Source organism: Leopardus geoffroyi, chromosome B1, assembly GCF_018350155.1.
Source record: "Leopardus geoffroyi isolate Oge1 chromosome B1, O.geoffroyi_Oge1_pat1.0, whole genome shotgun sequence".
NCBI lineage: Eukaryota > Metazoa > Chordata > Mammalia > Carnivora > Felidae > Leopardus > Leopardus geoffroyi.
Window position 1 is genome coordinate 36405670 of NC_059327.1, and position 25876 is coordinate 36431545.

Here is a 25876-nt window from a genome sequence, read left to right on the forward strand (position 1 = left end):
AAGACTAGAGACTGATGTTGGGGAAAAGGGAAGGGAAAGAGGAAAGTGGTGTTTATGGACAATCTACCATGCACCAAGCACTGTACTCTTCCTGCACGTCTTATTCTCTCTGGCCACATGCTTGAAGTAACACCAGTGTTATCCCCCAAATAACACACAGGACATTCAGAGAGGTTGTATGACTGGTCTAGCTGGTAAATGATGAGCACCAGATTCAAAACTATATCTGTGTGATTCCAGAGGGAAGGTAATAAATGGGAAAAGAACAAAATAGAAGGAGAAGAAGAAGAAAAGGTTTTCTCTTTTGGAACTAAGTCCCTCTGTCATGGCTCTGGCTTGTGTTTTCAGGACAATGCAGATAGTGTGGAGATTATAGGGTATCTTCTAGGGAACCAAAGCATAACTTCAGGTTGAGGCTTTTGGTGGGCACTCAATGGCCCTGCACTGACACTGACCAGGAATCAAATAATGTGGCCTGGACTATGTTTTTATGCAGGAAACATGAAAGGTTACTTGCAGTGTTGACAGGGGGCAGATAATGGGGCCCAGGGTCCCCGGGGGAGGTTTGGAGAGGGGTTTAGGTTAGCCAACTCACAGCTAGGGTAGCTGGTTTCTTCCAGGGCCTCTCCAAGCTCTGACCTATGCTTTTATCAAATTTCTTCCTGAAAAAGAAGATGAAGGTCCTACTAAAATATCTGCTTGGAGAAACCTTTCTCACTATCTGAGTAGAGAAGCAAGAACCCCTTTCACTGGTCATCAAGGTTATAGCCCTATACAGTGGACAGAAAGTACATGGAAGCAGTGTCCACAAACACTACCTACACCAATATTGTAGTTCTCCACACATACTTCTCTTCTTTCTTCTTTCTGGAAAGTTATAAAAAATACAAGCAATTTGATAGGTCAAAGTTAGTAATTGTTGAATTCAATTGAATATATCAAATGCCTATTCAATCTGAAGCACTGAATAACATGCAAACAAATACAGGGTGAAGTTTCTTCCCAATGTATATACTGAGAAAATAAAAATATAGAAGAATCATCATAACAAAACTACAATTATGACAATGTTGAGGATGATGATGATACTTTTCTTGATGTAGCACTTTATGGTTTAAAGTGCACCAGCCACAACTATCCCCACTGGACAGAAGAGGAAACTGATGTTCAGAGGATACAAATCATCTTCACAAATCACCAGAAGCAGATAGTGGTGGAACCAGAACTGGAACCAAGGTCTTTTGTCTTTTAACCCAAGACAGCAAGTGACTGCTCAAAGCGTTTGATTTCCCTTGATCAAGTCAGGCCTCTCTACACTCAATTCCTAACCTGCCCATCCCAGTGGTGGTTACTGATGCCCCCTATTTTTAGACTTAACCTTACTCAGTCTCTGAGCCAGGCCAGAAAGGAAGTACATCTGTAACCTCAGCCCACCACTCTATGTGGAAACAGGTCTTGCTGGCCTCAGTGATGACTGATGAATGCCCAGGACACTGTATTCCCACTAAGTCACAGATTTCCCTGACACCTGGCACCTAGTTTCAAAATGTAGGTTTTACTATTATTCAGGTATGCTCAGGACAACAAATCAAAAAGATTTTCCACTGAAAAGATATTTGTGCTCACAAATCCCCAGAGAAGGGGCTTGCCATGGGGTATCAGTCAGGAGGCAGAGAGAGTGGGGTGTGAGGGGAAATTGTGGGCAAGAGCCTTTACTGTGGTTTCTGCAAGAAGAGTTGCATGAGGCAGAGTAAGAAGGTTTATGGTTGCCTCGTTTGAATAAGTTTGGTGGGCTCCAAGGCAGAGGGGCTTTTCTTACTTGTCTTGTACCTGGCCCCTGGGTGATTAGGACAGGTTAGCAGTGCTGAGGTGAGACCCCAGTAAAGGAGGTAGTTGAGAGTATGACACTGGCTTGGCTAGAGAGCATTTGAAAGGCATGGTCCCTGGCTAGCAATTTGTTATCTCCAGGATTGGCTATCCCTGGGAGGGGCAGTCTCTCAAGGTCAGTGAGTCCCCAAATGTCAAAGTAGCAAAACACATACAATAAAAGACATGGTGAATACATACTTCTTATGTGGTCACACTCTGTGGGCTGCTTTCTTTGTTTAGCACCCCTGCACCCCTAGGAGAATGACACTCCCCAGTTCTGGCTCCCACCAGGCCCTCCTTGGCTCACCTGTCCTTTTCTCTGTTATCCTGAGTCATAGGCCAGAGTCCTGGGGTGAGTTCCTGCCTATCTAGAACTACGATGCCACCACTCCCTTTATTTTGAGGCTTGTCCCACTCAAGGCATCTAACTCTCTTTAGTATGAACTAAGGTCCTAAGATACTTTCATATTAAACAGAAGTTTCTTTTGGGTTGACACCCCAATAGAAGAAATAAAGGAGTGAAGAAGACAAAGCTATGCAAGAGAAACAAGTCAACTGAGTCATAAGAACAAGGATTCCCTTCCCTCCACTGGGTTGATTATCAACACTCAGAATCCTTATCCATTCATTAGTGTGGCAAGCACGGTCTACTGACAGGTTAATTACATGGTTCTGGGTAATTAGAAAGTAAATATATGTTAAGAGGACACCACTGCCAAGATAAAAACTGTCTATTAAAAAGCTCTCTTGCATGGCAAACTCCACCTTCATCTTTTCAACCTGAAGATATTTTTTTTTTCATTTTTGTCGCTTTGAGAAAAATTTCCTCTGCTCTTGCCTCTGGCTAAGATGTGTTTAGTTTCAGCTCTTACCACCTCCTTTGCCCTCCTCTTGAAAATGCACCTTGCTGGTCCAATTTGGGGCTCTGCTTCTATTCTGGGTAAATGTCTCTAGAATCAAACCCCTCACATATGAGGTTTACATCTCCAGTGTAGCCTGGAAAGCTTGGGGAGAAATTCCTGATTTTCTTCAACAGCCTGATGTAATAGGCAAAAATTCCACTTCTGTTGTGTGAGAATGGAAGGCCCTCCAGGACAGCTTTACTGAAAGGTGTGCATGCTGCTGAACTAAGGTGACCCTAGAAGGCCAGGAGAGATGTAGTCATTCTTCATAGCCTTCAGGTCAGTATGGAGATGGTGTCTGCAGGGCTTTATTTGTACTTTCTCTCTGCAGGGTGAGCTACCTTCCAGTGTCTGGGGCCTGGGGCACTGATTTCATAGGGAAAGACCCATGATGTGACCGCAGACAGTGACTCTGTCCTCTTGCACTGCTCCAGCCCCATCAATCCTGCCTGAGCATTTTGAGCAAAACAACAAAAATGTAAATTAGGTTTCTTCTCTGTGATGTGTAATGAATTACCACCCAAGAGGAGACTGCAGGTTAGTTTTGCACAGGTGTCCCTTAGCAAGAACGTGCTCTTTCTGAGGAGTTTCAAATGGTTTGATTTGAGTTATTTTAGAGCCAGGATCCAGACTTTTTCTAAAATACCATTCCTAGATAGCTATAGCATAGGAATACTTCATAAGTTCTGTTAAGGTCTCAATTCTCCTCCATGAACATGAATTGGAAACATGGACACTTGGCTCAAAACCCAAGTTTTTAGACTTCATCTTCAGCCCCTTCTTACCCTAGCAAGCATAGAAGTTGGTGAAAATCCAGGTGGTACGTTGCTATTTACCTTGTTTCTTCCTTCAATTCATTCATGTGTTCAACCAATGCTAACTGAGTATCAAGTATATGCCAAGTGCTGAGCTAGGTGTTGAATATACAACCCTAAATTGGCCAATTACCTGCTTGAGGAGCTCATAAATGATATGGATGGAGGGAGAGTGGTAAGAGACATGCAGATGTTCAGAAGCAATGAATGTTGAAGGGGTAGAGATGAAGAGACATATAATATTGCCTGATGTATGAGAAAGATAGGGGCTGGGATCTGGAAAGGCTTAAATGAGATTGTCTTTGCCCTGAGCCCATAACTGATCTTCCTGAGGTCATGGCCTGTAACCCAGGTCTTCTGATAGATTGGTTAAGGAACATAGCCACTGGAATAAGCAACAGAAGCTGAATAACCATCAGTGAAGTTTGAGTCTGAATTCTGCATTCTGAGCACCAGTGTGGCTAGCAAGTGGCCAGAGCTCCACTGGGGGCTGGAAGCCAGTTGTCAGTGAGAGGGTACAGGCAGGGGAAGAAGAAAATCTCAGGGCACGTTGGGAGCTGTGGGCAGTCAGGGAGTGCACAATGAACCTAGGTCAGGGCATGAAGTGGGGAAACTGAACAGATGCTATTTAGTTCCAAGGGTGTTCTCTGAGGCCATCTGGTCAACCTCAATCAGTAAAAGTTGTGTTTTTTCCCCAGAGATTCTCAAAACATACATGGACAGAATAGGGGTGTGGTGTGAGCAGGACCAGGATAGACATTAAGCTGACAGAGGTGGTTGAATAGCCCCAGCTATGATTGGGGTCTTTACTGGGGGACTCCAATTCTCACTTCCACCATGGAGGAGGGCCAGACCCCTGGCTCCCATTCCTTTGGGATTGGCTTGTCCCATCAGCAGACATAAGAGCTTAGGCCCATAAGGCCCATTGTCTACCCAGAGCAGCTCTGACCATGTAGGACCCTCCTCCCAGTCTCACCTGCCTGAGTGCTGTCAGGGGAATTTCCAAATGGGAATTGACGCTCACGTCAGCAACCTGGCTTCCTGGTGACATCTCCTGACATGGAATTAACAGAGAAAACAGCACAATGGATCCCCTGGGCCACAGAACATTGATTTCTTGTTTAGCCCCTTTAGCTACACATCAACAACAGATGTGGCAGGTTTGATTAGGTTTCTCCATCAGGAGGTTCAGGTTAGGGAGGAGAGAGTGCTCAACAGTGTAGTGTGGTTTTAATTCCTTAAATCTTAGTTTTGAAATGCAAGTAGGAAGTACATGTAAACAGGGTATAGAGGGCTATAAGGATTTGGTGAGAAGCCACTTGTTTTCCTATTTTTCATTGGAAAAGAACAAGGATTAAGGGCTCCTTCTGAAGTCAAATATCTGTCGAAGTGTTGGTTGGCCCAGAGCAGGACCTAGAGGCACCCATTTCCCAAAAGAGGGGCCATAAATGTTTTAAAGGAAATCACTAAATTGTATCTCTCTGGAATTGTTCCCCAAATTCTGTTAGTTTCACTCTGGTGGGAGCAAGGAATCAGGGTTTTACCAACACCCTCAACCATCAGAATTAGACCTTTATCACCAGCCAAGGCTGATTTTTCCTTTAACAAAAACTTTCCCTTTAAGAAAAGAAAATATGATGACTAGGAAATACCCACAGGAGACTTCCACCCAATTAAAACTTTGTCTGTAGTTGGGCAGAGCTCAACTTACTCTCCATCAAAAACACCTCAATTACCATGAAATGCATTCCTTGCTCTAGCATGATAAATAAAGCATTTTCACAAAAGAATAATATTTATGTTATCACCAGGAATAGAAAAAGAAACACACTAAATGAAAGATGCTGGTAGTAATCAGCAATGCCATTTTCATTGTAGTTCTTGGACCTCTTAATGCAGCAGCATACCAGCTGCAGCCCCTAAGCTCAACTCTATTTAAATATACATATCTCTGTGTGTGTATATATCTCACTCCCTGAATATATACAGATAGATATATATTATCTCTTTAAAATATTAAAATAAATTACATCTTTGCACAGAATACAGACATTAATTCTGTTTCCAGGAGATTTGTCAAATCAGTGGCCTGTGTTTGCATAACAAGCTCTTTGGTTATGCTGTGTGGAATATAAATTACCATGTTGTCAGCTCCAGATGAAAATCACCAAATTTTCAGTAATGTCACTTCTGTTGATTAAGATGAGCTTTATGTGATGTATCCAGGTAATGTCATAGGTAGCTGGTTCTTCCTGGAAGTGGCTGCAAGTGCAGGGAAAAGGGAAATCCTAGAAATATATGGGATGAAGAGAATCATCTTGTAGTTGGAAGCTAGCCTCCTCTTATTTTTTAGAGAACACAATTCTTTTCCTTCATCTCTTTCATTGCATTGTGTATGCGCACACACACACGTCACATGCACATGCACAGAGCTTCTGATTTGGGTTTTGATTTGGAATAACTGTGGAATACTCCTTGCCATATTTGGAACACAATATTTTAATGCATTTGGATTGTCCCGAGTTTAAGACATAGAAAGAAGGTTCAAAGCAGTCTCACAGACTCCAAATTCCCAGGACACAAAATTTGTTCTGCCTCTTAAGTGTTGTAAGTATGGCTTCTAATAATAGTTACTATTGCTTGATGCTTAGTATGTGCCCCACACTGTGCTAGGAGCTTTAAGTGTATGATGCCACTCATTCCAACAAGAAGTATGTGATAGGTAGTGTTATGATTTCTCTGTTACAAATCGGGAAGCAAAGAGACAAAAAGGTTAGGAAAGTTGCCAAGGAACCAGAGACAGGAAGTTGCTGACCTGGGACTGATAGACTCAGGTCTATCTGAATCAAGAATCTAGGTGTTTAGCAAGCTCAGAACATTATACTGTGTTTATCCTCTTGGTATCTGTGTGTGCAGCAAAGGTTCCTCCTTGCCCAGGGCTTCAGGGTTGTGGACCCAAGAGTAGCCAGTGTCTGGCTGTCCTTGTGGAATTGAATAAGGCATTGGAGGAGAGTTCTCAAACAAGCTCACCTATTTTGTGAGATTTAAAAAAAAGCAACTAGAATGGTTGTCACTTCTTTCTCCAATTTCTCTGCTTTTGTTCACTAAACCTTCACTATGACCTCTTCAGTTTTCACGAAATTTGCACTAAGACCTCTGATTAACTGGTCTCCTTGCCCATTTTATACATAAGGACACTGAGGCCTGGATTGGGGAAGTGATATGACTGGGGTAAAGGGACTCGATTTAAGATAGAGATAAAGTTGTACCCTTCCCCAGTTTTTTGCTCCTTATCTACAGTCCAGAAAAAGCTCATCTAGCCTGGATTTGGAATGGAACACAATGGGGCCAGGACAAGTTTCTGGAGGCATACTGAGAGATACTGTGTGGTCTAGGCTGGACATGGTCCCACTGGCCCAGACCCGACTGGAAGCTGTAGCTCTGTAAACAACACAGTGAGTGAACACAATGGGAATTCAGTTTGCTTACCCTGGTTTCCAGAATGCCAACTCTGTATGTGATTGCAAAGTGTTTTGTTACATTTGTGGCATTTATTCATGATCATTTATGGGTGCAAATATATCTAGAGGTGTTTTCACAAAGCTATAAAATTTGTATCTGCTCTGTTTCCTTTTTGAAATGTTCAGTTCAGCAAGACCTAAGGCCAATGGATAGAACAAAATTTAACCCAGGTTTCAGCCATTCTCTTTCCAGTCTTGATATTTCTTCCTCCAAATTACCTTTATATTGGACACATTTCTGTTCATAATTTTCATGACCAGACATAAATGTTGTATCTTGGTTGAGCAGACACAAGAAAACTTCCTGACTTTCTCTACAATATGCACTGCACCCTTTGTTCTATTGAGTCCAATTGCCCCCTAAGTAATAGCAATGGCAACAGCAATCAAAATGTGTCACTTTTATTTTCCCATTTAGCAGCAGGACTAGATTGCACCACGTGTCCAAATGGGACTGGGAAATACTCAAACAGATGAGTGTTAGGGGTTTCCTGCCACAGACAAAGAACATAAGCTTTGGAATTAGTAAACTGTGGTATGGCAGAGACTCCTGGTTGTCTCCTGATAGTCATTCTTCCCTTTGTATAGTAACAGAGTCCAATTTTAGACACATTGCTTCCCAAATAAAAGACTTCATTTCCCAGAATTCCTTGTGACTAAGTAAGGCCACATGTCTAAATTCTAGCCAATGAGATTCAAAGGAAGTCTAGTGAGGGTCTTTCAAGAAGTCTCTTAAGAAGGAGGGAGAGTGTCTTTCTTCTTTTTTTTTTTCCATTCTACTCCTTAGATCATAGACGTGAAGGCTGGAGCTCTAGAAATCCTTTAGGACTATGAATGTGATGACCACCTCTTAGAGATAGTGGGACAAAGAGCTAGAAAGAAACTTTGGTGACTGTGGATCTCCTATGACACCCTCTGGCAGCCACCTCTGGATTTCTTTTAACTTAAGAGAAAAATAAATCTCTATGATAAGACATCATCATTTTTCAAGTCTTTGTTAGTCTAAGTTGGGCCTAATGTTAGGTTCTTTTATTAAATTATTAATCTCTAAACTTCAGCTTTCTTAATTATGAGACTTACAGATTTCTGGTTTTATAATTTTCTGAATTTTTCCGAGAGCTGAATATTTAATAGATGCCTAATGAATGTAAAGCACACAACACAGTTCTTGCTATTTTCTCCCCCTTCATATTGGGGTTTACATGCTCAAGTAGCTGGGTATAAAAACCATATAACAAGAATATTGACAACAATCCAGGGATAAACTATATGGATAGGTGGCTAAATTACAAATTCAAAATCTCAATTCAGTGTGACAAAGGTAAAGTAATTAATAAAGTTTTTAGTTTCTGTTTCATCCCAAGGTTTTTAGTGTCTAACCATACTGTATGCTATAGTTGTTTTTCACAGTTTCCCTGTGTTCTGAGAAAATACAGGTCTGAACGTTTTATTTAGGTAGTACACTTGATTAAAAAAAAAAAAAGCTTAACTATGCTCAAGTTAACACCCTGATGTTATATTCTTAAAGTCACACAGTCTTTACTTACTGATATTTCTCCGAATTTCCATTTTTCTCTTGGTTGGTCTACTTCTGCTTACTTGGGTAATCCCTTAATTACAAGCCTTTTGTAATACTTTCTAACTGACTTTCTGGTCGTAGCACCCTTTGGGAAGTTTTATAGTTTTTCCAACTATAATTTTCCTGGTTTTCAATTTCTCTACTAACACTCCTGCCCTGTCCCACTCAGTCTACAAAACATATTATGCTTTTAAATCCAGACATGTCACACACACACACACACACACACACACACACACACACACATACACAGAGTTTTATTTGATTTTTAAAATAACCTAGTAGTTTGGAAGGCAAAGAGGGGATTGTTATCCTCATCTTAGACATGAGAAGACATAGCCTGAGAGGAATTAGGGACTCAGAAGATTTCTAAGATTTCTAATACAATTTTTTTTCATTATGCACCACAGTTCCTTCTCCCAAATTTGAAAGCCACTCATGTAGCCTGCCTATCAATCAGTCTTCACATCTATTATGATTGCTTCTGCTTCCTCCAGACAGAGATTCATTCTGATCCACATATATTTTTGGGGATGAAGGATATGTCACATTTCATATTTAAATAACATTTTCATACTTTTCCAAGTGCTCTTTTCTACATTATCTTATATTATATTCATTGTATGTCTGTAAGGTAAGTAAGGCAGACATTTCCTACATCCCTATTCTCCATATGAGGAAATGAATGAGTAATCTAAGTGATGGACTAAAGATCACAGGAAATTAGTGACAGAATTGGGACTGTGTCCTCTGATTGATAAATTGTGTTTTTAAGTGATGGATAAGGGAGAGTAGCCCCTTTTGAATACCTAGACCCACTTCTATGGTGAACACCAGGTCAGAACCTATATAAGTGATTTAGTGGCTCTCATGCTCCTTTTAGAAGTCTTATAAAAGAAGACAGATCCTCCATATCCTTTCCTCTGCCCCCTTTCCCCCTTTCAGGTCAATCAATCAGTTACCTATTGAAACACTAGTACTCTTCTAGGTGAGTCAATAGGGAAGGCCAGATGATTGTCAATACAAAGCTGGCCCTGTCCAGTGCTGAGGCTTCAGATAATTAGTACTACAGATAATTAGAGTCTTTAGATAATTAGTACTACAGATTCTCAGTGGACTAAGGTATCAGTATGACTCCATTAGTCCTCAGGCAAGGTTTCCTGGTGGGTTCGGGCTGATCTGGCTTTCTGGCCCCTAGAGTCAATGTAGGTCACAGAATGAGCCCCGGAATGTACATCAGTACACATTGGCTGGAGCCTCAGCCCACTACCAACTTGTTCAGTGGCCTTGTGTAAGTCAATTGAATTTCCCAGACCTCAGTTTCTGTGTCTTTACCAGAAGAAGATTAGACTAGCTTTGAAGCACTTATGTTAGTTTATGAGGGCCTCCACAACAAAGTATCACAGACTGTGTGGCTTAAACAACAGACCTTTATTTTCTCATTTCTGGAGACTGGAAGTCCAAGATCAAGGGTCAGCAGGTTGATTTCTTCTGAGGCTTCCCTACTTCCCTTGTAGACGGCTATTTCTTCTTCCTCTGTCTTCATATGGTCTTCCCTCTGGGTATCTCCTCTTCTTATAAGAACATCAGTCACATTAGGACCTTATTACCTTATTTCAATGTAATTTTCTCTTTAAAGACATCTCCAAATACAGTCACATTCAGAAGTCCTGAGGGCTCAGACTTCAACATATGAATTTTGAGGGGACACAGTTCAGTCCATAATAATATTGAAATTGGGTAGTTCAGGAGACTTAGTAACATTTAAAAAATAAAAATTTCTGAAGCCCAAACCTACTTTATAAGAACCGTGAGAAATATAGTCCAGGGTTTTACCAATTATTAAAAACTTCCCAGGTGATGGGCATGCTCAGCCATGTGTAGGACCCTCTAGACTAGAGGACCTCCAAAGGCCCCTAATCTCAAATGTTCTTTGTACTTAAGAATCAGACAGCCATGAGAAGGAAGGCATTCTTGTACAGCAGCTGTCTTAAAGAAGCATGAGGGCATAAGCATTGGGAAGGTGGATGTCCAAGGGGTGCCCCACAGGGCTTCCAACTGCCTTTTGGTGAAAGACTATCTTCAGAGAGACTGAAGCAGGGATGGTAGGCTGTCAGATGGGAAAGAGAGGCACTTCTCTCTGCCAGTCACCCCATGACTCCTGCAGCCTCAATTTGATTTTTTTCTGCATGGAGTAGCTGATGCCCCTAAATATCATGTTGGTAAGAAATTTTGATCTTGGAACTCAAACAAGGGATCCCAGAAAGGGCAATAAGAGACACTAGAGTGAAATATCCAGAGATTATTGAGAGAGTTCAGACTTGCTGATGGAAGCAAAGGCATGGAGGGTGAAATGTCATGTATTAAAAAGAGCATGACTGCTTTGGTCAACTGACTTGGGTTAGATTTAATTTTTTGCCACTCACCAGCTTTGTGATGCAGGATAGGTCACTTGGTGTTTCAGAGGCTTGGTTTCTTCTCTGATACATTGGGGAGATTACTCAGAGGAGGAGAGTGGTTATGTGAGCTCTATTAGGTCATGCTTGTAAGCAGTCTTTCCAGTGTTTGGCAGTTGGTGGGCCCTGGATAATCAACCTGTATGTGTTCTTCCAAAACCAGGTTTCCTCCTCTGTTTCTAGTCTGTGTTTCCCAGTTGATCACACACTGAGAGGGGTGGGGAGAGAGAGAGAGAAGGAAGGAGAGAGAGGGAAGAAGAAGAAGGAGGGGGAGAAGCTAAAGAAAGGACACATTACAGCCTTATAGTCCAGGCCTTGTAGGAGTTGATGCTGTTTAAGAGGGAGAAATAAGACTGGACTGCTAGAGGCCCACAGTCATTTTCTGGCTGTTAAGCTGAAAGATTCTCCCCCAAAGAGTATACTTCACCTGATATTAAGCACAAATACCAGGAATGGCCCAATTGTCCAATTTCTGCTTTACTTTTAACATCACTTTGACCCATCCATGATAATAACTAATATTTGCATTTTATAAATCACCTTTTTAAACAAATAAATGATTTATTTGCAGAGTTTGCAAGATTACCTTGCAAAGTTCAGAGCTGGGTTTAATTGTCATCTCCAGTTTTTACATCAATCTTGTTTTTCCTATGGGAAACCCAAAGCTTAGAAGTTGCCACAAGGTCTTGCAATCTCAATGTGAATCCAAGGAAGTTGGGAGGAAAACAGAGGGAATGAAGCAGGTTGTAGAGTTCAGTGGAAAGTGCACAGAATGTGTCTAAACATTGTTCTCTGGTTGTTCCCCATATCAGCCTTTTCTCTGCAACTGGGTCATAGGTTTCTTGAGGGTAGGCACCCTGCCAGGGACATCTGCATGCCCAATGGCACTTTTGTGTCATCACACAGAGCAAATGGCAGTGTTCAAACCTGCTGGGCTGAGTGGGGATGGGGAGGCAGCTGGGATGAATGGGGATGGGGAGGCAGCCAGGGAAGGAAGGGAGAGCTGCCCTCAACTTGGAGGCTGGGTCTGGGGTCCCTGTGCCTGGAAAATGCTGCTCTCCTTGCTGATGCTGTAACTTGGTCACTACATGGCTCATACAGAAGTGAAGCAACTTGATGGAAGAAGCCTAAAGTGCTTCTTTCCCCACAGTCCTCTCCCTCCCATGTGAGCACTTCTGAGGAGCCCAAGGGGGCTGGTTACAGTTGAATTTTATTTCTTTTAATTTTATGAGCAAGAACCCCTGGGTTGATCAACATGAGAGAAGATGATAATTTGCAAAGTTTCGTTTCATCCTTGTGCTCTCCTCCTGGTTGTTTACCTGAGGAGCAAGTATCTTTCCAGCTAGGTACATTTTTCACTCAGCACATATTCTTCTGTTATTAATTTTGTTTTATTTATTTATTAAATTATCTCCTTTAGGGCTTTGTGATTTGAGATTGTTCTCTTCCTTATCCCTCTATGGATTTAATATCACTGTTGATCATTGATTTTATATTTCTTTTTTTTTTTTTAACATTTATTTATTTTTTGAGACAGAGACAGAGCATGAAAACGGGAGGGTCAGAGAGAGGGAGACACAGAATCTGAAACAGGCTCCAGGCTCTGAGCTGTCAGCACAGAGCCCGACGCGGGGCTCGAACTCATGGACCGTGAGATCATGACCTGAGCCGAAGTCAGCCGCTTAACCGACTGAGCCACCCAGGTGCCCCTGATCATTGATTTTAGGCTATAGTTTATTAAAGGTGGGGACTGCGTCCATCTGGTTAGTAGTGTCTTAAATTTTATTGGATCCTGCTGGAGTCACAAGCCCTGACTTAATATGCCCCACATGTTTTAGACAGCTATCTGGACATTTTCCTTCCCCACCTCAAGCCTGCAGCCTCCTCAATGACTTGCTCTGAGTAACAACCAGATGTCCTGTGGGGAGAGTGACCCCAGGCATCTTACACGGGGCCTCAGATGGCCTCCTCACCATCTCCTTAGAAATAGTGCTTCGCTTTCCTTCCATCCTTCTCCCCCACAGCAATGGAAAGAACAGAGGAAATGGGCCTTAGCATCAGGCAGTCCTAAAACCCAACTCTGGCTCTGACACAAAACCTGTTGGCAAAGTCACCTTCTCATCCAGCTTCAGTGCTTTCCCTTACAAGATGGGGAAGTGCCTTGTTACAGGCAATTATGGAGAAAGAGCAAGGGAACACAAGAGCATCACCTGGTAGGGTGTGTAAGGGTCTCAGAAATGTTGCTTTGCTTCTCCTAGGCTTAGCAAATTTGTCTTTGTGTCTTCCTTCTTCTCTTGTAGGCATTGTCCAGTTAATTCATTTCCTTTCTTCATTTCACTTGTGATTCAAATTATAGCAAAGGGCACACACATGGGATTCAGTATTAAGAACAGGACAACCTGACATTTTGGGGGAAACCACGTCACCAACTCAATATTGGAACATCTGAAACTGTGACTGAAAGATGCCTTTAGATCTCCACAAAACCTTCCTGCTACCTCCTCGTTTTCTAATTAAATCCACTTTTCTTCAAGCACTGGCATTTGAGATGAATCAGAAACACTGCTCCTTATTCCGTGGCATTATTTTTTTTTTCTCGTTTAATTACTAGTATTGCAACAGTATTTTTCCTGCCATTTTTCTTCACAAATATATGTTATTTCAGTTACATTATGGTTTAAATAGGCTTTTGAGTGGGAGCCAGGGAACCTAACAGTTATTTTCAATATGGTTTCTATGGGAAAATGTAATACCCACTTCTAAACAACCCTCTGAAACATGAGCATGTGGAATATAACCTGTTTATGAGGTGAAAGTGGTCTTTTTGGTTTTTCTTTTGATAAAACAATTTCATATTATTTACTGTGTCCTTTTGAGATGGTATATTAGGCTAGTAGGGTAGACCCTATGGCCTAGAGAAGTTAGGTCATCTGAAATAGGTCACAAAGCAGAGCGGGGCCTGGATCTCTAGTCTCTTGACTTTTAATCCACTGCTCCTTCCTTGACCAGGGGACTTTCTAGATAGTGCTTACTGGAGAGGACTGTGCATTGTGCATCTAGTACCTGCCTAGATTCAGTAGAAGATTACCAGCTATGCATGACTTCTAAGAATGACTCCTCATCCTCCAACCATCCACTTCTCTTTTCCAGTCACAACATTTCCCCTCTCGGGGAAGCATGACTTTCAGTAATGCCAGACCACAGGGGCAGTGAGGCTGTGTTTGATGGAGAGAGGTGATTAATACCTTTTCTCCCACCAGGCCACATTACTGGACACTGCAAATGCCAAGCTGTGTTGGTTCATTTATTCAGCAAATATTTGCCAAGGGTCTGTTACATTCCTGCGCTAGGTGCTGAGTGATACAACAGTGAGCAAACATAAAGGAGGTGCCTGCTCTCACAGAGTTTACAGTCCAATGAGAAGACATTTAATCAAAGCAACTGCAAAAAAAAAGTGTAATATGTGCTCTCACAGGGAAAGAACATGACCAGGGGAGGTGTGCTAGGCAGCTGATGTGGCATAAGTAAGGGTGCAGCCAGAATCTCTGTTTCTGTTTAAATAGAATCTCCCTTATATTTAAAAAAATATTAATCAAGACAGATAATATGTGCCCAGAACTGTGCTAGGCCCTGTATTCAGTGAATAAGACATCATCATGACTTTCAAAGTGCTTATAATTGAGTAAGGAGTGCAGTTAACTTTTGCTATGTAACCCAAACCTTGTGGCTTAAGACAACAAACATTTGTTTTTTTCTCACAATTCTGCAGGTTGGCTAGTTGATTCTTCTGGTCTGGGTTAGTTCAGTTGATTTCTGGTCAGTTGGCAGCTTGGCTGGGATTTGATGGTCTAGGATAGCCTCACTCACATACCAGGCAGGCTGGCTGGTCTAGAGAGCCTCAGCTAGGCAGTTTGTCTTTGATCCCCCCATCTTCTCATCCCCTGGACTCTTCACATGGTATTCTTAGGGTTCTACAGAACAGGAGACAGTGCAAACCCCAATGCATACATACTTTTTAAGACTCTGCTTATATAACATCTATGATTGACACATTTGCCAAGTCAATCCCATGGCCAAGCCGAGAGTCAGTAGGGGTGTAGACCACAAAGAGTGTGGCTACAGGAAATTGTGAACACATTGTGGGCCATACTACTGTAATCTACCACAAACATATAAGTAAAAGCATTAGTGTATAGTGATAAATGTAAAGAGAGAAATAAACAGAGTCCATTGGTACCAAAGAGGTGGGGACGACTAACAGAAGGGAAATCAGAAAGACTTCTGAGCAAAAGCACCATTCTGTCTGGTGGATGAGAAAGAGTTTGGCAAAGAGAGAATAGGAGGGTATTGAATGTATTGATGATGTATCTCAGAGGTGAAGGTGAGTGTGATTTGCTGTAGACAGTCTGGGGAAGCCCAATTCTCATTTTATCTTTACTAGCCATTTCCTGGAAAATGACTTCATACTCTCCTTGTTTTCATAGGATTTTTGATTTTTGGAACACCCAGTTAGCCATTTTCTAACTTTTATTTTTCTAGCATTTGGAAAACAATGCCATGAAAAATCTGTATAATCAGTTTATTGAACTGTCTGACTTTATCAGGGCCCACAAATAATTTTTTTCAATCATTGCCTTTAAGAATGCTTGGTGAAATTTTCTTATTCCTTAATAACATGTTTGGAAAATCCAAAAGATTTCCAGCCATCTTCAATCATAAAAAATGAATCCATACAGGAATACAAGAATAATGCAATATTAAACCATTTATTAATAGCATTGACATAGTAACTGACATCATATTTTGAATCCCTTTGTTTATTTTATTATTGATAGACTTCTTGATTCAAATGTAAACTCTTTGAGGGTAGAGGCCAACTTTACATGTTTACTCTTAAATTCCTATGGTGTATAAGAGTGCCTTATGTCAGGTACTCAATACCTAGTTGTTGAATGGAATAATGAATATAACCCACAATATTTATAGATAAAAATAAACATGAAAAAGGCATTTAAGATAGAATTCAAACTTTATTCCTGATAAAAGTGTTAATATAATGGAATAGATATTTCCTTAAATTGATATGTATTCTCTATCCTTAAGACAGGATTATGCATAATAGTAAAGCTTTAAAAAAGTGATGTTATAGTCAGAAACAAAATAAAAATGTCCAGGACTTGAGGTACTTGCCAATGAAATTAAATAAGAGAAAGAAATAGTGGTATAGCTATTGGAAACGAGAAGGTAAAACTATTAGTAATTGCAGACTGTATAGATGTATAGAGCAGAGTGAATCAATTGAAAACTGTTACAGACTATAAGAACTGTAAGAGAATTTGGTAAGGACCTTGATAAAAAACAATATTGAGATATCAGAAGCATTGATATATATAAGAAACTTTTGGAATAAAGACATTGGTTATAATGAATAACCAAAATGATAATATACAAATATAAAAATATTGCAAAGCTGCAATAATTTGAAGCATGCATACTGACATGTGACTAGAAAGATCAATGGACTAGAGCAGAAGGTCCAGCGCTAGCACCAAATACATAGGGGAAAATATGTGCAATAATAACAATTATAACAATAGCTGACATGTAGGAAATTTACTATATGTTCTAACCCAACATTTGAACCCCCATGGTCAGACTCTGGTGTTCATGCTTTTAAACAATAGGCTAAACTGTCCTTATTTTTTGCTATAGGTGCATTTGAAATAAAATTCATAAAGTAAAATCTCCAATAAATAATGCTGGAACAGCTGTGTAGTTATCCAGAAAAAAGTAAAGTCTGTTTTCTAAATCACCCCTTACTCCAAAATAAATTCCAAGGAACCAAAGTTGTGCCAAAGAAGATACAAGAAGAATTCATGTAGATTTTCTGATGTTGTTAATCTCAGGATAAGAAAAGCCTGTTAGAATCTGACACAAACTCAGTATCCTTAAAAAGAAAACACTGGCAAATTAAACTATAAAAATATTATAATATTCTTCATGGAAAAAATGCAATAAATAAAAAAATTGATAGAGAAGAAAAGAGTTGTAACACACCTTAAATATGATGTGTGCCTAACATCAGTAAGGAAAAAAAGCCTAATAGTCTAAATCAAGCATGAGAAAAGAGTGTGCAGAGTTCACACAAAAGGAAATGCAAATAATTCCTAAATAAGAAAATATATTGTATCTTACACAGGACAGAAACCAAATTAAAGTTATAATGAAATAACTGTTAGATTGACAACAGTGAAAATGTTTGATGACACAATGTATTGGGCAGGTTTTGAGCTGGGAGAATTCCTAATCATTCCTGGTGGAAGTACAATTCATCCCATCCCTACCAAAATCACATGCGCTTTTGACTCTTGTATTCTACCTCTAGGAATGACTGCTTCAGCTGCATTTGCACACGTGCACAATGCTATTATTTAATGTATCATTTCATGTATTAAAAACTGTGCATAACCCCAATGTTCATCAATAGGGTGCTAGTTAAATGATGATGATCACCATACAGTGGATCGATATCCATTCAGTAGGATGTGGTAACTCTCAGGTACTGATAGGTGGGTATCTTCATGAAATATTGAAAACACATATGGTATAGGATATATCCATTTGTGTAAGAAAAATAAAGAATTTCTATCTATCATCTATCTATCATCTATCTCTATCTATCTATCTATCTATCTATCTATCTTATCTTCATCATCTATAATCTATCCATTTACTTATAAATGCCTAGAATATCTCCAGAAAGACACACACACACACACACACACACACACACACACACACAAACAGCTAATAGTAGTTGCTTTTGGAGAAGGAAAAAGAGGGGCTGGGGTAGGAATATCACTTACTTTCACATTTTCTGTCTTGGGAATTTAAAAACCTGATACAAAATGGTATCTATTTCTATGTCTGAATGTTTGGCAGTGACCACAACTATAAGTCCTCATGAATTAGTCAGATACTTACTTCCATTGATAATGAGTAAGTCTGGATTTAAGAACTGATCAGAGGGAATTCTATATAAGAGGAAAAGGAAAATGAAAGAGCAGAAGTATAGGTAGATGCTAAAATGAAAATCATTACTAGGATAAGAATTAACCATGGGGGAGGGGAAGGAAAAAAAGTTAGAAAGTGAGAGAGCCAAACCATAAGAGACTCTTAAAAACTGAGAATAAACTGAGGGTTGATGGGAGTGGGAGGGAGAGGGGGGTGGGAGGGATGGGAGGGTAGGTGATGGGCATTGAGGAGGGCACCTGTTGGGATGAGTCCTGGGTGTTGTATGGAAACCAATTTGACAATAAATTTCATATTAAAAAAATTAAAAAAGAAGAAATTTGGAAAAAAAGAATTAACATAGGGGTATATGTTCTTCATATATTCAGAATCTTCAAGATTCTGATTTCAGTTCTTTTGGCTGTCTTTCCAGAAGTGGGGCTTCTGGATCATATGGTAGTTTTTTTCTGTACCACCATGTTCATTATAACATTATTCACAATAGCCAAGATTTTAAAATGACCCAAATGCCCATCAACATATGATTGAGCCAAAAAAATGTGGTATAAAAATATAGAGGAATATTATTGAGTCTTGAAAAGAAGGAAATCCTGCCATTTGTGACAATATGGAGGAAGCTAGAGGCCATGATGTGAAGTAAAATAAGCCAGTCACAGAAGAACAAATACTGCATGAATCCAGTTATATGAGGTGTCTAAAATAGTCAAACACATAGAAGTAGAGAGCAGAATGGTGACAGCTGGGGTCTGATAGGTGATTGCTAATAGGCCTGAAAGGTCTAAAGTTTCTATTATTCAAGATGAATAACTTCTAGAGATCTGCTATACAACATTGTACCTACAGTTAACAATACAGTATTGCAGACTTTAAAATATTTTAAGGATAGATCTCATGTTAATTGTTCTTACAAAAACCACACACACACAAGAACAAAAAGAAATTTTTGGAGGTGATAGATACGTTTAGTGTCTTGCACACTTGCACACTAAATACGTTTAGTGTTTATGCACATGTCCAAACTCATCAAGATGTATACATTAAATGTGTATACATTTATACTTTTAGCATAAAATTATACCCCAGTAAATTTAAAGAAAGAAAATTTCTCTAATAAAATGTTAAAAATTAAAAAAAAAGAGAGAATTAACAGGTTAGCTTATATGTAGAGGATGAGAAAAAGCACAGAATGGCCTTGAGTAAAATAGAAGCAATAGTTTAAAAAAACCACTATATATCATCCCAGTGGAAAAAATGAGGAAGTGTGTGTGCACATCAATAGAGAGAGACAGAGACAGAGACAGAGAGACAGAGAGACAGAGAGTTAGAAATCTTTCTTTCTTTTCTTATAAGATGTGAATCTCATCATGGGGCCCCACCCTCATGACTTCATGTAACTGTAAGTACCTTCCAAAGGCCTCACCTTCAAATACCATCACATTGTGGATTAGGGCTTCAGCACATTAATTCTGAGGGGACACAAACAGTCAGTCCACAGCAGCATGTAATCCTCACAACAACTGTATGAGGCAGCTACAATTTTATAGATGAGGAAAATGAGGCAGAAATGTTAAGTAACTTGGCTATGGTTATGCAGGTGGTACAGCAGCAGAACTGGAGTTTGAGCATTAGGAGGCTAGCCCAATAGCAGGTGCTCTGGTCACAGCAGATCCCTATCAGTGCTCTCCTTGGCTTCTGGCCCCTCACTAGAGGGAAGAAAAACAAACTGCACACCTCACTAACCTGGTAATTTAGAGCCTGCTGAGACACCTGGCATGAGAGCTGGGTAGGGGCAGGGTCTGGATCCAAGTTTTGGAAGCTCTCTTTAGAATATGGCATTCTTGGGGCACCTGGGTGGCTCAGTCAGTTAAGCATCCAACTCTTGATTTTGGCTCAGGTCATGATCTCATAGTCATGAGATTGAGCTCCACATCAGGCTCTGTGCTGAATGTGGAGCTTCCTTAACGTTCTCTCTGTCTGTCTCTATCTCTCTCTCCCTCTCTCTGCCTGTCTCTCTCCCTCTACTGCTTGTGCTCTCTCTCTCTCCAAATAAATAAAGAAAAAAAAGAATATGGCATTCTTGGTGCCAGGTTTGGGGTCTGGTTCTTAATTCTGGGGCACCAAGAGAAGCACCTTCCAATATCCTGTTACATCTCCATGGGAGAGAGAGCCAGGGCTAGAACTAAACTCCAGGAATGGACTCTCTCTACTTGAAGTAATGAGGACAGAGGAGCAAGTCAACTTGAAAAGATGCATCAGACTCAATTATATGTCATTCCTCTGCTGAAAGATCCCAAAAATTCCTTTACCAAACTCTTAATTTGGTCTCACCATATTTTTCCAAAGCACTTTTGTCTTCAGCCCAGAGAAAAGCTCTCAGTCCAGCTCAACAGTTCCACTCAGCCACTTCAAAATCACCATTTTCTGTCCCTGCTTTAAAGCTGTAAACGTAAAATGAGCTAATGGATGTGAAATGCCTCATAAGGCATATATTGCTACACCAACAACAAAAACCACTAACCCAGGTAGAACATCGTTCCGTTTGCAAAGAATTTTAAATTACTCCTCATGGCATCCCTCTGACTTAGGAATTATTTCTCCCAGTTTACAACTGGGGATGGTGAGACTAGTGAAGTAGTTTCCAGGGCTCACCTGGTCAGCAAGAAGCTGGGCTGTTGTCAGACCCAGGGCTTTGGGTCCTGAATAAGAGAAGAAGATCCTCTTGCTCTTTGTCTTTGGAGTAGGAGTAGGAGAGGCAGTACCAGATAATGACTGTGTCTGTGAATGCCATGTTGGAAACTCATGGGTCCTAGGATCCCTGGGTCAGGGGATGTTTATTTCTATGGTAGCTGAGAAGGAAGGAGGGTGGGCTTTCTTAGGCTCACAACACAAGAAGATAAAAGCTTGTCAAACACCTCATCACTGTTTGCAAACAGTTGCCAAACACCCACACCATTAGCTTGTGTTTCCCAGGGCCTGGCAAGAACAAGGGGAGCAACAGCGCACACTCACTGGGCTAATCACTTTACATGGATTATCTCAATTAATTCTTGCAACAACCCTGAGAGGTAGGTGTTCCTTTTAGCCACACTTTACCAAAAGAGAAAAACTCCATTCGTTTATCCTTGTCACCATCCTTTAATCTCTCAGGATCTACCTCAGTGAAAACACAGCTGGCTGTGCACATCTGCCCATGCTCACTTGCATTGTTTCATGTGGAGAGATGGGAGTGGTGGAGGAATGCAAAAATCCCTTCTATTTAGCCTCGGAATGTGGTCTTTGGCCTCACATTTAAAACTCGCTATATGTGCTGTTTGGAGAATTCCCAGCATATTTAGCGGAAACCAAATGGTGAAGTGACCTGGTGATGCTCTGACTCCAGAAAGATGGTGGTGGGGGGAGGTCACCAGCCTTCCCTTATTGGAGTTTCCCTGCTGCAGATGGTCCAAATCGCCTCCCAGAACCAGCTTTCTTCTTCCTTTCCTCATTCTTATTCCTACTATTATTAATGTGGACAACTGCCCTTAAATAAATAACCCCTTGGTGCCAGGCTCTGTTGACATGTGTGGGACCTCAGTGACCCAGCCTCATGACCATGCTCTGTGGGACTCGGGGTGTGCTGACTGCTGCATGCTCAGAAATCCAGGAAGCTAGTTGGTAAACAGAGCTGTTACTAAAAATAAAATGATATAAACTTACAATTAAGTAAATTACATTAAAAACAAAGGTAATAAACACAATAAAGTTATTAAATAATTACCAGCACACTGCTGGAAGCACTACTACCCTTGAGAATTGTAACTGAAGATGACCAATTTTCTGAGGGAAGTGGCAGCGCCCAAAGGCAGAGTTGGAACAATCTTTCCCAAAGATGCTGCCCCAAGCTGAGATGCTTTTCCCTTGGGATAGGGCTACATGTTGGCTCCATCCAGATCATGGGTTTGGGTTGGGAGCACTCAGGGTGGTGACTGAGAGACCTTGTTTGCAGGAACGACTGTCTGGTAGGACACCACCTCTACCACCACCACAACAAAAAGGTCTATATGACAGCCTATGGGTCTACCTGCTGTACCCGATGTATGAGACATGTGGCTAGAGTCAGAGTCACCAACTGCTGTGTTGACAAAGTCTACAGACGCTCTCCTACTTGGAATAAGCATCCACTTATTTCCTCAGGTGCCTCTGCCTCCCACTGGACAGTAAGATCCCAAAAAGGTTTGTTGCCTCATTCCCAGAGAGGAAACTCATCCATGAGGATGAAGGGTTCACACTCCAGCTCTTGTTTAGAGAACAGCAAGTGATTACTATCTCCAGACGCCATGGAAATGTTAAGAGAAGGGAAAAAGGGGGTAGTTGGCACTTCTTCACAGAAACTCTCCAGATCCATAAATATATCCACTGGAATGCAGGACAAAACATAATGTATAAAAGATTGAATAGAAGATATATTATGCCATTGCATAGCAATCCTGTCTGCAGGAATTTATAGCTTCGATATATTCCCCATTAAAAGTGGTTCAGCTAGCTGGTAGAGAGGCTCAATTCATCTTGTATCTGTTGCAAACCATCAATATTATGGTTTACCCATTTAAACTGGAAATGGGACCAAATATTTGGGCTATTTATAATAAAAAATATGAAAATCTTTGTATTGCTGTTCATCTCCTAACTTCTCCAGTTTAATCATAAGTCTGTTTACATAGAGCTCAGAGAGAATTTCTCACCTGTGAAATCATGAGGGTACAAGAGGCAGGAATGAGGAGGAACACAACCTCATGGTCATTTTCTCCAAGAGCTAGGCAGGTGTCCCTACCATGCTGACAGTCACTGCAGTGAGGACCCCTAAGTCCACGGGAAAGGCAAGAGAGCTGTTTCTATCTGCAAGAGCCTGTACACTGAAGGGAAGGAGAGAAGGAGAAGGCTGGGAAGCTGGGAACAGGTAAGAGTATGAAGAGCCAGAGAGTATCAAAATGCAAGTAGCTGATGCTAGCAGATTCCCCATATGCTGGCTTGTGTTCATAGGAGCCATGCTAGTCCTAGGGCTCTTTTCATCAGTGGTGACCTCACTGTGGTGCAGTGTGGTAAAAGTGTTGCCAGAATGCCCATGGATTATACTGTTGATCCACAGTGGAGGCACTGTCTCTCCTAGGAATAATTTACAGATTTGTGTGGTGTTTTTGGTTATCACAATATGGGTCCCAACAATGCATTGCCTGCAACGGTCCTGCACAACAAACACCTGTGTACCATAACTATTTTCCCAAAGTGCCTCTCTCCCTTGCTCACAACACCAGTGGCTCTCCATTCTCCTCTGCCTGGCTCTTCCACCTCAAGCCTTTACCCTCCTCCATTTTGAGTCCCTTTGATTGATCACACCTGGCCCCTATTCTCAGCTTGAGAGTCTTAATTCTGAGCACCTATATTTCAGGGCACCCACAGTTCTCAGGGAGGGTCCCCTGTCAGCTCGGGTTGTCTGAGAGCCACTGTGGCCCATGAGTCACCTGACCAGATAGGAGATGAGAATAAAAGCTAATTTATATTCAGCTATGCCTTGGTCATTTGACTGCTTTCACTGTGTCCTCCCTTGTACTTTCACCGTTCCCTAAGCTTTCCATCCTCATGTCTGAGAGTTTCCTCCACATGCCTCGTCGCTAGCAGTGTTAGGCCCTTCTTGTATATTCATTCAGGGAGGCCCCTATCTGAGCAGTGCCCTCCTGCCAATGGCCTCTTGTCAGAAAAATGTTGGCAGAGGTTCCCCTGTGTCCATGTGCTCTACACTGAGGCCCTGGGGGCTCCTGCAGCCCTGAGCTTAGGGGTTGGCAAAGGGTCACCCTGGCTCAGACATTTGTCTTCCCGCATGTCCCTCTCTGAGACACTCAGGGTGTCATTCTGTCCTTTCCATGTGTGTCCAGGGACTTCTGTGGTATTTTCCAAAGCCTATAGCACTTACTATTTGTACCACTCATTTGGGTGGTTAATTATAATAGCCTAAAAGTGTCACCTCCTGAAATGTGGTTGCAAAAAAGCTTTACAGTCAAGTGAACAGGCAAGGCAGTCAGAGGGTCTGAGTGGAAGGACTCGGACCACACAACCAGCAGCCTGGGACAGATGGAAGGAGCCCAGAGAATCACATAGACCTAGAAGCACATAGTGGGACAATCCAGGATATGCAATGGGGGGGGGGGAGCTGGTGAGTAGGGTGTCACAGCCAGGTGGCTGGGTTTCAGCATTGGCTCTGCCAGCATCAGGCCTTGGACAAGTCTCTTGACTTCTCTGAGTATCACTCTTCATACCTTCAACACAGAATAGCCATATTTTTAAGGAAGAGGCTGGTTGCCAGCTTTCATGTTTTCTCAGAAGGGAACAAGGTTGGAAAGAGACATTTGATTTTTCTGTTTACACTGGCTATTCACCAGCTGGCGAGATTAGGATAAAGATTCCTGCTCATGGGTGACCAGCCTTCCTATTCTGAGTTCATCTTTCTCAGAAGAACTCATTTTCATTTTTTACCCCTGCTTCCATGCCCTGAGCCGCTGGGTCGCTTGCCCAGGGTCTGTCCGTTTAAGCAGGCCTGGGACTCTCTCTCTCTCTCTCTGCTGTTCTCCCTTCCACCATAACTGTTGGTACCTTGGCTAAGGAAGGTCTGCTGTGAAGACTTACTCCCTGTGGGTACGGGAGAACTAGCAGGAGGCCTTGTTTTGGTCACAAGTCCGGCGCAGCCTGACCATCCATAAAGCTATTTTGATCTGCCATGACATGGCACTCTTCCTTGGTGGGTCCAGAGCCCAGGAGGTGAGAGTCAATATTCTGCAGAGTTCAGTACATCCAAACCTGCTGGGGCAACTGGGGAGACTGAAGAGAGTGTCGAGAACAACTCCTTCACGAGTGGTGGCCATTATTTAAACACACAGACTGAGTGGTCTTACTGTAGACCCTACTTTCAAAAGGTAAAGGATCCCTGGAGTACCCACGTTCTGAATTTAAATACTTATCATTCTTTTCTTTCCTGAAGCTGTTTTCATGGCAGGATATACAGTTTATTATTTTGTACATAATAAGTAGGTAGTGTTTATTGAGAGATTAGCACATGCTAGCATTTTCCAGATGACAAAACTGAAGCCCAGAGAGTGTGTGCAACTTCCCCAAGGACACCAATCTGGAAAGAGGCAAGCTTATATCCAAATTCAGGCAGGTGGTCTTCAGCGCTGTGCTCTCTTCTGCTGTCCCACCTACCATAACCTAAAGACTCTGAGGTTTACCGAGGTTCTGGAAGATGTCCAAGATCTACAAAGTAACAAGTAACAAGTAACAAGACATATTTCAACTCCGAACTTGTCAGTGCCAGCTCTAGCCAGCCCCCTCCACCATGGGCTGTGTTTATCCCTGCCAGCAAAGGAGCCTCCACTGCTGTTTTCACTCCCCACTGCCATGGCATATATCCCGGGGTGACCCAGGCTCCCCCACCCCTCTCCTTGGAGGCTGTAAGGCTCTGCTTTTTTGTATAACAGGACAAAAGAAAGAGGAAAGTGTTTTCATTTTTAAAACCAGCATCTCCCACCCTCTGGCAGACCCCACACAGATGGAAATGAACTAGAAACTCAGTTCCCAGAGACTACAAGCTGCACATTTTCTCCCCATAAACTGGTTATCAGCACTTTCAGCCAGTCAGAGATTAAGTATTTACTGGCTTTCTCTTCTGCAACTT